The following is a 15,844-nucleotide window of genomic DNA, read 5'->3' on the forward strand; positions in this document are numbered from 1 at the left end:
TTCCCTTCGCTTGCGATCAAAAGGGGCTTTTCAAGCTGTATACCTACTTGCCCGAACAGTTGTTTCATTGTTTTAAGTATCGTCGGATACCTCTTCTCTCGCAGCTCGACAAAAGCAGCCTTCAACCTTTCTCCAGATGGGCTATCTTCTGAAATAAGTCGACTGGCGGGCACCGAAGCTGCGTTGACAACAGAAGCGTTAGGGGCAAAAACCTTGCGCATATAGAAATTGTTACCACAAAATAAGGCCGTTAGTACGCACATCAAGAGATGGTGTGGTTTAATGGCTGTTTCTGCGTTTCCTTCTTGAAAGTTTTTGAGAGCTGCAACAACCGCAAGAAAGAGTTCGAGAAATGTCTGGGTGGCTTCGTTCCACTCCACCCACCAAGTCTCCTAGAACGCGTGCAGCCGCTCTTTTGCCTTCCGTGTGTTTTTTCGGGTGATCGTTCTTTTAGGTAGAGTTGCCATTTGAGCAGACTTTCCAAAAAACGCACACATTTCCCGGACGGCCCCAATGGCATTACGGATGTCGAAAAGAGTGCACGAATCACAGAACGCCAGGTTCAGGCAGTGACTAGCGCAGCGGGTATGCAACGCGGCTTGGTGCCCTTGCAGAATAACTGCCACTCCATTCAAACGACTACCAATGTCTTCTGTTCCTTCTTGTAGCTGCCGTCCGGTTTTCGCTTTGAAAACATGCGCTTGGAGCTAAAAATAAAAACGCCCTCCGTCGAGCCGGATTCGAACCAGCTACCTATGGATGTCCGTAGCAAGAAACCTCTACAGTCCACCGCTCTACCAACTGAGCTATCGACGGCGACGGATTCGAAATCGGTTTCTTTGCCTCAAGTGTGCCGTGTACAGCCCCCCCCCCCCCCTCATTCAGAATTCACCATGCCAGATTATAGATTATGTTTACCCTTGATGGGACTATGGCCTCGGGTGCCTTGCGCTCCATTTCACTATCCTGGCGTTGATGATGATGATGTCCTCGGGCTGAATGGCACATACCCACGGCGGGGGATTGGCCAGCGTTTTACATCGGGATATTATTCTTTGTCGTTTTGCTTTGTCTTGTTAGGGTTTTTTGCCTTTTAAGTTTGTCCTATTTTATTGATTTATTTTCATCAGATTGCAGCGGTTGTCATTATACATACAATTATGTTTTTTCACAAGCACATGACAAATACAAATGTAGAATTTGTAGCTGGCCGTTATTTATAGCCGCATCACTTTTTAGAATTTTGCAAACGCAATTCTCCCTCCCTCCCTCCCCCTCCCCTCTCCTTCCTTACAGCCCTGAGGTACAGCCCTGAGTGCTAGGCGAAACAAGGTCACTTCGGTATACTGTTGCGTGTGCGGATGCCATAACAGCTGCGCCAATGCTGCCAAGTAGCTTCCAAGAGTGGGTTTTATCGATTCCCGTGGAGGACGAGCGGAGAGAACGCTGGAGCAGAGCGGTGCCGCGTGCAAGGTCGACAATGCCTTCGTTTGTTTCGGAGCTTTGCCATTCTTCCCGTTTGCGGTAAAAATTGCAAAGTAGGCGCATTTTTTTTTTTTTGTCATCGAGAGCCTGGATGGAGAATTGTGGCAACCGGTGCGGGGTCCAACAGGCTTCTGCAGCGCCCATTTCGTGGGAAATCGCAAAAGCAGCATCGCCAATCAGCCTGCTTACGTGCCAAGCATATTGCCGTCGTGCTACGGAAGGGGTGACGGCGCCTTACCAGAATCAGAGCTGGAGATATTCGACACGTGTGCACTACAGAAGGGCTAGGGATGTGCCGTTTAAATCATGCGGGACAAAAAGCTCTGTTATCTTATCTTTTCCGTTTTTGTACAATGCTCGAGCGCATGTGTCGTTCTTGCTCCCCCTCCTGATTGTTTCTTTACATTCCTTCGCACTCGCGGTGAATAAACAGTTGGAAGTTGCGCCTGTCCCGTCTCGTTCGCTGTGTGTTGTCCTTTTCGGCGCTACTTTCTTTCGGAGCTCTGTTTTTGTTGCCTTACACTGCTAAGTTTGTTTAGCTTACGTTGCAAAGTTTGTTTCTCTTTTTTGGCTGGTTTGCGGACGGCTCACGCAGTTTAGGTTGTGTTGTGCACTAACGTCCTTGCTCGCCCAAATTTTCTACAGCTCAGCGACGAAACCAGTCGGTTCCAGCGGCGGCTACCCAAGCTGCAGGAGGTAGCTGCAGATGAAAACATCTTCTTCCCTACAACGCCGTCTGCCAGGGCTTCAAATGCGCTCGTCCTGGTTTTAATCCGATGTGCTGCGGAGCTTGTCACTCGGAGGTGTCTTTCTAGATGCCACCTGTAATAAATCACGCATGAAATTCCTATACACACACACTAAGAAGTCGCACGTCAAGTTTAAAGCATTAACAAACCTTTTCATAGCTGCTTGACCTTTGATTACTTAAGCAATGTCAACTATCTCGTCAAGATTTCTCCACACACACTTCTCATAAAGGGTTTTTTCTGTGGTGGACAGTGCTGACCGCACGTTGCATCTTTTCAGCTTTAGGGGTGACACAGATACTACCTCAAACGCACTGAACCGGTGTCGCTCGTTTTTTAAAATCCTCCTTATCAGGTGAGCGTTTGAGGGGCCTGTTGTCTCAACAGCATCTTAGGGTGGAGTTCCTTGCTCTTTGACCATGACATTTTCATGATCAAGGACATGTCTGAATGTGCAGCTGAGGTCCGGAAACTGCTCGTGAACGACGGCTGGGTCAAGTGGCTGCAGTACGGGCGTTGGCAGAGGTCGTCCTAAATTAGAGTTCTTGAAAACGCGCTAAATTTGATTATTGTGGTGGGAAAGATCAATCACTGTTACTTGGAAATAGGTCCTTGACCAATTTCTTCGTGTTGGGCGTAGGGCAGGATGGCGGCTTGTTCCACGCACATGGCAGGTCCGTGCACGACGTATGGAGGTGGTTGCTTATATGAACAGCCAGCGCCGCAGCGTGCTTACGCCAGCCCTCACGATCTTCCGATCGCCTCCCGAAAGCTAAGGAACCATATTAAGAGCTCAGGCACGTGCGCACGTGTTAGCTAACCCGAAGGTGCTTACCTCAAGCCGCGCGGCGTAATCGACGCTCTTCATTTCCGCCACGCATTTTCCTATGGTCTCTGACGGCCCCATGACACTCGAAAGCTCTTCTCGGACGCCGTAAACATCCTGCGCGTTAAACAATTGTTTGCCAAGTTTCACGCTGCGGCCTTTAAGAAACTCTTCCACGTGTGCAATCCGCCTGAAGCCGCAAAAGAGCATGCAACTACGGCTTTGCGCTGCCATTCTTGAACTGGTGGAACAGACGGCTACCGACCGGTTCAGGCCCAGGTGGCGCTTCATGATCCTGAGCGGTCGCGCCCTCATACCAGCGAACGAGGTGGATAACACGAACTCCTGCTCCTCAAACAAGTTTTCTTCTTGTATGGCATTGCGACTGCCGTTTGCAATCCGCGTGCTTCAAAGATTCGGCCGGTAATCGCTGGGCGCGATAGCCGCACATAACTACGTGTAAACGAACGTCACTCTTTGTATCGGCGTCATCACAACGTGAAAGACGCGAAATCTGTGCTTGCGCCAGGGGGACACTACAAGCTCGCGAACTGGCGCAGTAACCTCGATCCCTACCAATCTAGCGCACTAAGTTTTGCACCGTGCGCTGTGTTGTCAGATGCCGACACAAAAAGAACACAACTAAGGCCCCTGTATTTTTCAAAGGTAGCGCAAACTTACCCTCTCCTTGACGTTTCCTCCTCGCCCCCCCCCCCCCCTCTCGGCCGCCATTAGTGAGCGGCCCGCTTCGTTTCGTATTGCATGGGGAGCGTTGAAGCGCTTGCTTGAAACGCTACTGTTCTGGGCGCATTTTCACAATGCTGTTCGTACGTAGGATATCTTCATAAGGTATGTAGTACCTTCAGCTATTAGCAGAATATGCGGCGGTCATACGAGAAAAACGAAAGGCAGAACAAGTTAAACAGAATCCTAAGCAGACTTTACTACTGCTGATTGTTTCTTGGAATTGAATAGTGTTCTGTTTACAGGACGCATTCACGAAAACAAAGAGCTACATCAAACTATGTTCGCACAACACGGCTTAGACATTTATGTGAACCAAATTTCGTGAAATCTATGGAGAAACCAAACTACTTTAATAACTGATTCTCGGGAATGTGCAGAAATGTTCGCAAATTGAAAGAAAATCGGAAACAGTAAATATTCTGCTGTAATATACTGTCGGCAGTTTCAGGTACCCGCTGTCCAATACGAGCCAGCTAGAACAATGTCGCTTTCATAGGTATCGAGACCGCGCGAGAGAACGCGGCCGGTAATGTTGCGATGCTTTTTTTTTTCGTTCAAGCTAAGCGTCAGTATTAAGCTTCCGTTGATCTGAAAGGCTTCCAGGAGCATGTATACACAAAAGGGTTTAGTAGCGATCGACTTACTTCCCAGAGCCTCCCTCGGTGCCAGTGAAATTTCTTCCGATACGGTGGAGCCATATCGCTCGCCGTTTGTGGTTTCGTTTGCCACGAGGGACCGCAAAAAGCTTGCCCCCCTTGGCAATGCTATTCGAACAACCAACAGCACAGCAAGTCAGCATCGTGCTGCAGTCGATCGTGTCTACAAAAATGTAGTAATCCTGCGCTCACACTCTGCTCACATGTGTCGCGGTGCTTCTACGCTTACTAATGGCGCCGTTTTCCCGCGATAACTTAGCGATAACGAAATCCGCGCGGGTTCTTCGTCAAGTATGAAGCCCCATCCAATCGGAGAAAAGAAAACGGCGAAGAATTCAGGAGAAGGGTAGAGGGCAGGGAGTAAATTCTCTTTTCCTATTTGAACAGTGGTTTGCGCTACCTTTGGAACATACAGGGGCCTTAGACCCAACACTAATGAAGCGCTCCCTATCACGTGTCAGCTAGCAGGTACTTTCGTGTCGAATTTTACGTTTACGACGTAGTTTTACGTTTACGACGTAGTTTTACGTTTACGACGTAGTTCTGTGCGGCTGTCGGGCCCGAGAGGCTGAATCTGCGATCCACGTGAATTCCAAACGTCAATGCGAGACGCGAAGAAAACATGCTTATGGAGCAGTAATTCGTTTGCTATGTGCGCATCAATCATGGAGGCCAGCGGCCATCCATCTCAGCCGCGGAGCGGCAGTGCGCCAGTGCATACTAACATAACTAACGGCAAGCTACGAACCTCCATTCGAGTTTCCCATGCGCTCGTGAAAAACGCATAATTGATGGACAATGCCGACCGCGGAAATCAGAAGAAAATAAAAAATAAAATAGGACAAACTAAAGTGGCTAAACAGCCCAACGTTCTTCTAGAAACGTTGAAACAACCTAACAAAAAAGAGCAAAACGAGAAAGAAAAAGCGTCCATTGCCGTCGTTGTCTTCCCATAGGCATCCCCACTTTACACTTCTTTGTCGTATCACTCTATCCTAACTCCTCAAGTTGATTGTGTGCTTGACTTCGGCTCCGTTCCTTTTTCAGGGTGCCCAAGGAGCAAGCTTGAACCCCTGTTTATAATGCAGTGACGCGCTCCTCGCCTTTGCTTAGGTATGCCTAAAACAGTGGCTAATCCTGTGCAGTACTTGGAGGCGGGGATACGTGATCTAAATTCGCGGTTCCAGCTTCTCACTGTGTGGACGTTTTTAAGGTCTTTGGATCCTGTTCGTGGATTGACTAACCCCATATTTACAACGAACCCAACTCTCGCATTTGGTATTATTTGGCCTACGTATAAGCTCCCTCAGATTGCGTTCATTAATTTCCTGTTGTCAAAAATGTCTGCATCATTAAATTCTTTTGTGCAAGTTAACGACCGGCGGGCTGATACGGTAGTCTTCTTTGACGATTCTCACCAAGCGAATGCTAAGAAGCTTCCTGTCAATGTGTTGAATGGGCTTATAGAGCATTATCTAGATAATTTTCCTAACCATACTGCAGTTTTTACAGACACCTCCCAGTAACATGAAAAGGCAGCCATTGGCATTTACTCAAGCGCTCTGGATTACAGTTAACTCGTTTCGGGCCACTGATTATACGACTGTTTTTTTCGCTGAGTTTCTCGCCATTTACTTGGCGTTAATAAGGATCCCCTGCAGTATCTCACAGGTAATTATAGATTCAGACAGCCTTTCCGTCTTGAGAGCGTGTGAAAAATCGAGGGGTACTCCTATGACATGTTCCCTTCAGTTTTTATTATTCCACCACATATTGCAGAAATACGCTTTTCCTCGGTCCCTGGGCTCTGTGGCCTTGGTTAGAATGAGGGGACTAATTTTTTAGCAAAGCCCGCCCTTGGTGGACACATTGTCCCATTCGTCATAAATACTGTCTGTTTGGCTACAGCACGCTTTGAACGATTCCAGCGTCTGTACTACTTGAGCAATGAGCCTCCCGTGCGCGTGTGCGTGTGCGTGCGTGCGTGTGCGTGCGTGCGCGTGTGCGTGCGTGCGTGCGCGCGTGCGTGCGTGTTTGTGTGCGTGTGTGCGTGTGCGCGTGCGTGCGTGCGTGTGTGCGTGCGTGTGCGTGTGCGTGTGCGTGTGTGTGTGCGTGCGTGTGTGTGTGTGTGTGTGTGTGTGTGTGTGTGTGTGTGTGCGCGCGTGCGCGCGCGCGTGCGTGCGTGCGTGTTTGCGTGCGTGCGTGCGTGCGTGCGTGCGTGCGTGTGTGTGTGTGTGTGTGTGTGTGTGTGTGTGTGTGTGTGTGTGTGTGTGTGTGTGTGTGTGTGTGTGTGTGTGTGTGTGTGTGTGTGTGTGTGTGTGTGTGTGTGTGTGTGTGTGTGTGTGTGTGTGTGTGTGTGTGTGTGAGAGAGAGAGAGAGAGTTGTCAGGGGCAAGAACCTCCGACGTGGAAGTTGTCATCGACGACTGCTTTGGACGTCCGCCAGATACGCCAGCTAGAAGCCATCCCAACACCCCGTCTTCTCTCCTCCCCGAATGAAGGTTTGGTAAATCACTCAGTCAATAAACTAATCTCAGTACAATATACTGCAAGAATACCAGCCAAGTAATAATAATTCATAAATTATTTCCCTCTGTGAACTCTATTATTAATTCCCCCCTGCTATTTTTGGAGCCACAGCCACAGTCGACATCCGCCTGGCTTCCGACCTGCTTTTTACCTACGTGCGTACTGATGTCCCCCATGAGTAGAGTGTACTCCGCAAAACAGAGAACAGGAAGTGTACCTGGAAGGGGCCCAATAGTGAGGCTGCAGTTGAACTATATTTCACACTATTTGCTCACCTTGGCTTCGTGCAGGATGCGGAGGTCCTCGGAAGAGGAGTGGCAGCGTCCACAGAACGGTAAGGTCTGGAATGCGCTTGGACATGAAGAGGGAACGGAAGAAACTACTGAATCAGAAGCCGATCGTGGAGTTAGCTGTAAGAATGAAAGTAGAGGAATTCACGATATGGCTGCATAGCAGATATTCGGATCTAACTAAGGAGTGAGTGAGTGAGTGAGTGAGTGAGTGAGTGAGTGAGTGAGTGAGTGAGTGAGTGAGTGAGTGAGTGAGTGAGTGAGTGAGTGAGTGAGTGAGTGAGTGAGTGAGTGAGTGAGTGAGTGAGTGAGTGAGTGAGTGAGTGAGTGAGTGAGTGAGTGAGTGAGTGAGTGAGTGAGTGAGTGAGTGAGTGAGTGAGTGAGTGAGTGAGTGAGTGAGTGAGTGAGTGAGTGAGTGAGTGAGTGAGTGAGTGAGTGAGTGAGTGAGTGAGTGAGTGAGTGAGTGAGTGAGTGAGTGAGTGAGTGAGTGAGTGAGTGAGTGAGTGAGTGAGTGAGTGAGTGAGTGAGTGAGTGAAAAACTTTATTGAGCTGTAGATTCGCTAGTCTCCTGAGGTGTTCAGATGGCTTTGTCCATCTTGCCAAACGGTCGGTTTCCCTTAGTCCAGGGCTCCGCTGGATGCTGCTGCCAGTTGTGCTCGCCGAGTCAGACCTTCTTGTTCGACCCGGCGATCGCTGGAGAGCACTGCCTCACATTGCTCCGCACACGGGTTTGGTACAACGGGCATCCCGTCTATCTTCTGGCATTTATTTATTTATTTATTTATTTATTTATTTATTTATTTATTTATTTATTTATTTATTTATTTATTTATTTATTTATTTATTTATTTATTTATTTATTTATTTATTTATTTATTTATTGATACTGTTAGCCCTTTTTGGGCCGATACAGGGTGGGAATTCAATGACTTTTTTTTTATACAACACAAACACAGTGCAGTAAATGCGACATAAGTGCACAATTCAAGCCAGCGCCAGTTTTCTATATACACAATTTTCTTCATGGATACACTTCCAGTCAGCTCGCCATACAAGAACACAATAGTAGAAAGGTAACATCAAAAATTGGGGTTACAGGGCTATCAAAGGTGCTACATTTCAGGTTACAGCGCACTTCGTAAATAAAAATAACAATAAAGAGGAGGAAGGGGTACCTGTCTGACTGCTATACTGTTAATGTATCAGCAGCGAAGTCGTGGAGGATAGAGTGTTCAAATTGCTCAAGGGGATTGATTTCTATTATGTCGTATGGTATGGTATTCCAGAGTTCAATTGTTCTTGGAAAACACGAAAACTTAAACGTATCTGTTCTTACCTGTAGAGGAAGGAACTGCCTAGGATGGCTACCGCGTACAGGACGTGATGATCGTGTTTGAAGGTACCGTTCTGTGTTGAAATTGAATTGGCCTTTACTTATTAGATACATGAACTTTAGTCTGGCTATTTTTAGTCGTTGGGAAAGTTGCGGCAGTTTAATTTATCAAGCATTTCCGTGACTGAGTCTGTTGGCCTGTATTTTGAGAGTATGAACCTTGCAGCCCGTCGCTGAATTTTTTCAATTTTATCTATTTGGTTTTTTCTAAAAGGATTCCATACAACACTTGCATATTCTAACTTGGGTCGTACTAAAGTCACGTATGCAGTGAGTCGGAGATCTGCTGGTGCAAGTCGAAGTTTGCGTTTCAAATACCAAAGTTTTTTCTCAGCTGATGCACATATGTTATTGACATGCAATTTCCAATTCAAATCCTCACATATGGTCACGCCTAAATATTTGAAATGCCTGACACGTGTTACAGGCTTGCCGTCTATCTGGTAGTCGAAAGGGAAAATATTTTTAGTGTTCCTAGTTATCTTGCAAAAACAGTTTTATCATGATTTATTTTCATTTTCCATCTGGTACACCACTCTTGTATACTGTTTAAACCCTGGTTCAACAATGCCTGATCTTCTTGACTTGAAATTGTTGAATAAATGAGGCAATCACCTGCAAATAGACGGACTGTAATTTTTGTGTTCAGACTTTCGACAATGTCATTAATATAACTTAAGAATAAAACCGGATCGAGAACAGATCCCTGGGGAACTCCCGAAGTGACTGGCAACATACAAGATTTTGCGCCACGTACTTCTACGAACTGCGTTCTTTCTGCCAGGTAAGACTTTATCCACATAACAATGTTTTTGTTAACGCCAAGATAACAAAGTTTTGTGAGCAGCTCAGAACGCGCGACCCGGTCAAACGCTTTCGATAAGTCTAAGCATATAGCGTCAATCTGGCTTCTATTGTCAATCGCGTATGCGAAATCATGAATTGTTTCAGTGAGCTGCGTAACTGTTGACAGGCGTTGTCTGAAGCCATGCTGATTTGCAGTGAAGATATCAGAATTCTCGAAATAGTGAAACATGCTTTTGATAAGATATGCTCCAGGATTTTACAACATGTGCAAGTTATTGAAATCGGCCTATAATTTCCAACATTGTATTTGTTCCCAGATTTGTGGATTGGGACAACTCTTGCCCGTAACCAGTCGGCAGGCAAACTGTGCTGTTCTAGAGATGCTTCAAAGATGACAACAAGGTACTTCGCGATCCATTCCGCATAGCGTTTCAAAAATTCGTTAGCAATGCCATCTGGACCAGCTGACTTTTTGGTGTCTAAACTCAGTAAAAGTGAAAGAATTACTTCTTCGGAAAGAATAACGTCTTCCATAGACACGTGTCTTTCAACATCAAGTTCATTCAAGTTTACAGTCAATGTTTGTGGTCGGTCGAATACGGAATGGAAAAATGCATTACACTTATGGGCTATAGCACACGGATCACTAATCACGCATCCATCATCTAAAATATAATCAATTGTTTCTTTGACGGAACAAGATGACGCCAAAACCGCTGCGGTGCTTGCTTCATAAAGTTTGTTAGTGTATTGCAGTAATCATTTTCTTTTGCACTCTAACTTCTCCTTAAAGGGCAACTCCGGCGATTTTTCAGCCATTTTAAGTTAATGGCTGTTTTGTGTTCCTAAGAACCTCCTGTAATGTGTACGATACGAGGTTTTCAAAAGCAACCGTAAAGTAATTTTTAAACAGCAAAAAACGCAGAACTCGAAACCGAAACCGGGGAGGTGCCTCCGTGCGGTATTGACTGTGACGTCACGAGCGGGTTCGCCGCGCTTAGAGGTCCCCGAAGATATCGCAACTACCCTGAGCCGCGCTGTCGACATGACTGAAAGCGCGGAGGACAGCTTTTCCGAGACCAGCGAGTCTTTAGAAGACGACTCATTCGACGATTTTGGACTGGACTAGTCGCCTTTCAGGTATGATCCACCGCCGCGCGAGCCAGCCGATCGAGTCACACCTCAGGCCGCGTCACCTGCAGCACGGAGACGGTCTGAACTCGGAGAAGTGATTACTTGAGTCATTTCTCATGCATGCATTTGTGACAGAGTCGTCAGAACTAAAGTTAATGAGATGCTCCCGCCGACAGCTGTTCGTGTGGCCAGTGCCGGCCGACCCAGCCTGATGAAAGAGTCTGCTGCCGGAACATTGCCGCGGTGCACAACGTCCTTACAGGGGCATGCATCACCAACAGTCCTCTCTGCGAAGCTCTATCTCGACGGCGAGCTTTTGGAAGTGAGTTCACGCCAGCTACAGTTCTACAATCCAACATACCGCTTTTTCTTGACGGCCGCGCTTCGTTCAACTGGCCGCTGCGATAGACGGTTGTACTAGAATAACGTTGGCACAGAATATGCCTTCAAGCGCCAGTTGAACGAAGCCTTAGCGAGTCCAAAGCTCTCTTTGAAGTACACGCTGTCTTCATAGCAATCTGGCGCTAAATGTTCCGAGCACAAGCGGGAATGCTTCCTCGGAGAATAGTTTACACGGCGGACAGCTCTCACCAACTTGTCGCGAAGGTTCTTATCGCTAGGAAACCTACGCTGGATCACGGCTGTTGTCACAGATCAAGAATTTGTGCACCCCACAGCACAACAGAAGTTGCCGTGACCCATCACTCTGGCGTACACATCACATCAGGCACGTTGAGATGGCGCGAAATTGCACAGGTGGTCGAAATAATTCCGGAGAGCTCCACTACGGACCTCTTTCTTCCTTTCTTCTTTCACTCCCCCTTACGTCGCGGTTAGGGTGTCCATTACTGCGTCATTTACTTTCCTCAAAACCAATTTTCAGTTTTCCCCTACACTGCCAGCGCCAGCGCGCGCCCAACCAGCTTGACACGCCGCCCCGCCAGTGACGTCACAGAACAGGGTGGCCTGTAGAAGTTGCTCGGTCAGTGGGTGCCGCTCGCGTCAGCTCGCGTCGAGGAGCGCTTTTCTTCAAAATTCGCTTGCGGAAAAACTACGCTGGTTTCAGGTGCGAAATTTTACATGAGTCATCAAACTATCATAAAGAATACAGACTTAAAATTTCATTTCAATCGATGCACATCGAAAAATCGCCGGAGTTGCCCTTTAAGAATCCCGGACAATGAAGATATCTCAGTGTTATTTCTGAATTTGTTTCGCCTCCTACGTCTAATTCTTCGCTTGAGCTGAACGATTTCTCTGTTTACCCAAGGGTTACTTTTCCTAACTCTCTTTATTTTTTTCGGAATGAAGTTTTCTATGCAATAACTAACTATATTCTTAAATTCCTCCCACAGTGCATTAACATCATAAGCTCCGTCAAAACGGTACAGTGACATTTCTAAATAATCCAGAATGCTGACATCATCAGCTTTCAAGAAATCTCTAATGTACACAATTTCTCTCTTTCCTTCCGTGGTAAGACGTTTTTCACACAAAGCGATATGAGCCTGTGGTCGGACAGCCCATCAGAAACACCAACATCATAATTAGAAATCCTACTATCCACAAATATCAAGTCAAGCAATGACTGTGGGTTTGATCCAATGCGGGTAGCTTGATGTACTACTTGCTTTAAATCACGATTAAATGCAATGTCTAGCAATACCTCGGCATGTTTAGCATCTGTAGTACCCACGTCATAATCGTTCCAACGAATATTAGGGAGATTAAAGTCTCCTGCAATAATCATGTGCGTGTTTGGTTTAACTCTGTCACAAAGAAAATCTTTAATTGATTGTAGGAACTGCAGTGGGGAACTGGGAGGCCTGTACACTGCTCCAAGTATACAAGGCACGTCATAAAGGTTGAATTTGCACCAGATACTTTCATTATCAGGGCTCCCTTCCATCACTACGAGATCAACGTCATCCTTCAAAATAACGGCGACGCCCCCACCGCGTGAGTCACGATATTTCCGAACCATTTTGTAAGTGGGTGGTATCTCGCAGTCCCGGATTTCCGGGCGCAACCGGTTTCTGTCACGACCACTATCTCGGGATCATATTGCATCAGCAAGTGTTCTAGCTAAGTTGTTTTATATACGAGGCTTCGCGCGCTGACATTAATCAGAATAAAATCACCACTTTCGTTTCGAATTTGTCATTCAGGCTTTCCGTCGTTCTTTAGTTGTTTTCTTTTTAGTTTGATTCTGCATGACTTCACGTCATCCCAGTAAAATGTGTCGTCACCAATCATCATCTTATCATACACAAGCCGCACCTTTGCACCTGCATCCTTTTCTTGTTTAGCGCTGTCCCAGAGATTTTTCCGTTTCCGTAGCGTGCTTGCAGAAATGTCGTCCGAAACTGACATACCCGTATCCTTCAGTTTTTTACAGTTCTTGAATATCTGGATTTTTTCGTTGTAATCAAAGAACCTTACTATGACTGTTCTTATTTTATTTTCATGCTTCTTCCCTAGTCTATGGATTCTTTCCACGGTGCTAACCTCGACACCAAGGCGTTCGTGAAATACTTCCTCCAGTACTTTTTTCTTGACGTCATCAATCGTCTCATTGATTTTTTCCTCAATGCCGAACACAATGAGATTATTTCGTCGGCTGCGGTCTTCTAGCTCCGTTATCTTTTCTTGTTGGGACCGTTTGTTACTCTCTATACCTTGCAGCATTTCTTCAAGTTTCTTTATTCTTTCTTCCAGCATTTGTACTCGACCCATTGTAGTTTCCAAATCCAATATTTTACTACTCATTGCGTCCAGGCGGTCTGAGAACGAAGTCTGCGTGGCTCTGATTTCTTCGATGTCTTCCCTTATTACCATCTGCCCTGCCAAAAGTTCGCGCAGCATACATTCAACTCTGTCAGGCCCGGGGTTGAGCTCGACATCACCGCAAAGCAATAACTTCAGTGCACAAAAGCAGTTGGAAGCAATACGCAGTAACATATCTGGGCTCGGCACAACCACAAGAAACCTTTCATCATTTCTGTATGACAAAACATCACCAACCCGGACAGAAAATAGGAATTTCTCGGTTGGCGACATGATCCCCGTGGTCCCGCCGAGCCCACTGAAGAAGTAGCGTTGAGGCCCGTCTTTTATACGCCTTGCTGTCGACGTCACTGAAGATGGAAAATCAAGGAGAAGGGCACTGCGCATGTCCGTGAGCGATAAACGGCAGCGTTCGTCACTGGGGCCGTCTTTGCTGTCGTGCTTGCTGGGGAGGCCACACGTGCTTGAAGTTGATAGATCGGCGAGGGCGAACAGGGTAACCTGGACAGAAAATAGGAATTTCTCGGTTGGCGACATGATCCCCGTGGTCCCGCCGAGCCCACATTATGCCCACGTTATGTGATGTGAACTGAGGAAAAGGATCTTCTTGTTCAAACCATGAATGATAATCCCACAGCTGTCATTACCCAGTGCGCAATAGAAGTAGGTCTTCGGATGGTACGACAAAATGCTGGCAAGCGATCTCAGGAGAAGAAATGTGTGATTAAGAAACGCCAAAGAATGAAAGCGCATAACGCCACAGGAAGAACAGAACTGCCAGAGCTGTCAAAGTTAATAATTAAGGGCAAGGTAGCCGCCATGAGGAAGTTTATTATGGAGGGAATGGAGCATGCTCTAAAGAACGGAGGTACCTTAAAGCGGGAAAGAAGAAACTAGGCTTAAGGCAAAAACGAGATGTATGCGCTAAAAGACAGAAAGCAATGTCATTAGCAATAAGAATAAGATAGTTAAAGTAGCCAAAGAGTTCTGCACAAATCTATACATTAGCCAGTGTAATCCGAACGTTAATGATAGCGGTAGTAGTGCAGAGCAATAGGACATCACGTCAGTAGAGAAAGAGGAAGTAAAAAAAAGCCTTACCAGCAATGCAAAAAGCGAAAGCAGCTAGTCATGATCAGGTAACAGCAGATCTGTTGCTGGACGCAGGAGTGATTGTGCTAGGAAAAATAGCCACTCTGTATACTCCATACCTTACGACCTCGAGTGTGCCAGAAGCTTAGAAGAATGCTAACTTTATCTTAATTCATTACAATCGAGACGTCAAGGACTTGAAAAATTGCAGGCCCACCAGCTTACATTTCTTTGTCAACAAAGTATACACTATGTTTCTTTGCCAACAAGGTATTCACAAAGGAAATCAGTAATAGAGACTGGACAATCTGAGTTCAATCAACCAAATGATCAGGCAGGCTTTCGTAAAGGGTGCTCGACAATACACCATATTCACCCTATCAATCACGTGGTAGAGAAATGTGCAGAATATAACCAACCCCTATGTATAGCCTTTAGTGATTACAAGAAAGCATTTGACTCGGTGGACACTTCAACAGTCATGCAGGCATTGTAGAATCAGGGTGTCAGATAGCCTTGTGTGGAAATACTGGAACATATCTGTAACGATTGCACAGCTACCATTGTCCGCCATAAAGTCAGCAATAAAATTCCAACAAGGAGGGTTGTCAGGCAGCGAGACACGATCTCGCCAATCCTAACAGCCGCCTGTTTACAGGCGGCATTACGACACCCTTATTGGGAACAGTTGGGGATAAGAGTTAAGGGTTAGTACCTCCGTTATCTACAATTCGCTGATGATATTGACTTGCTAAGTCCCTTGGGATACGAACTTCAAAGGATGATGAATGACATAGAAGGGCAGTGAAGAACACTGGGTGTAAAAATTAATATGCAAAAAAAATAATGTTCAACAGTCTCGCAAGGGAACAGCAGTTCATAACTGGCAGCAAATACTGGAAGTGGTAAGGGAATACTTCTACTTAGGGCAGGTAGTCAGCGCTCATGCAGATCATGACAGGGAAAAACTAGAAGAATAAGAATGGGATGGAGCGCATATGGCAGGTTCTCTCAGATGGTGACTGGCTGTTGACCAGTATCCCTCAAGAGAAAATTGTAACACCGCTGCATCTTACAGGTAATTACCTATGGGCCAGCAACGTAACGCAATTGGTTCTGCTTAAATTAAGAAAGTTAGGTGGACGGATGAGATTAGGAAGTTTGCAGGGATACGGTGGTCTCAGATCGCAAAGGATAGGGTTCATTGGAGGGATATGGGTGAGGCCTTTGCCCTGTAGTGGACGTAGTCGGGCTGATGATGACGATAGTGGTGAACAGTCAACGTAGACGTGCATCCTGCGACGTTCAATGCGCTACTGTAGTGTACCAGTGATTTGATGCCAGATCGCT

At 46.4% G+C, this 15,844-nt stretch overlaps 1 non-coding gene across 1 annotated transcript; it reads right to left on the reverse strand.

The window, feature by feature from the left end:
• Positions 1-725: 725 nt before the first annotated feature.
• Positions 726-816, reverse strand: TRNAY-GUA (transfer RNA tyrosine (anticodon GUA)). The gene is given in 2 exon segments: positions 726-761; positions 780-816. It is a non-coding gene; the product is annotated as a tRNA-Tyr (tRNA).
• Positions 817-15,844: the final 15,028 nt, after the last annotated feature.

Source organism: Amblyomma mixtum, chromosome 3, assembly GCF_055824585.1.
Source record: "Amblyomma mixtum isolate Tamu chromosome 3, ASM5582458v1, whole genome shotgun sequence".
Lineage (NCBI taxonomy): Eukaryota > Metazoa > Arthropoda > Arachnida > Ixodida > Ixodidae > Amblyomma > Amblyomma mixtum.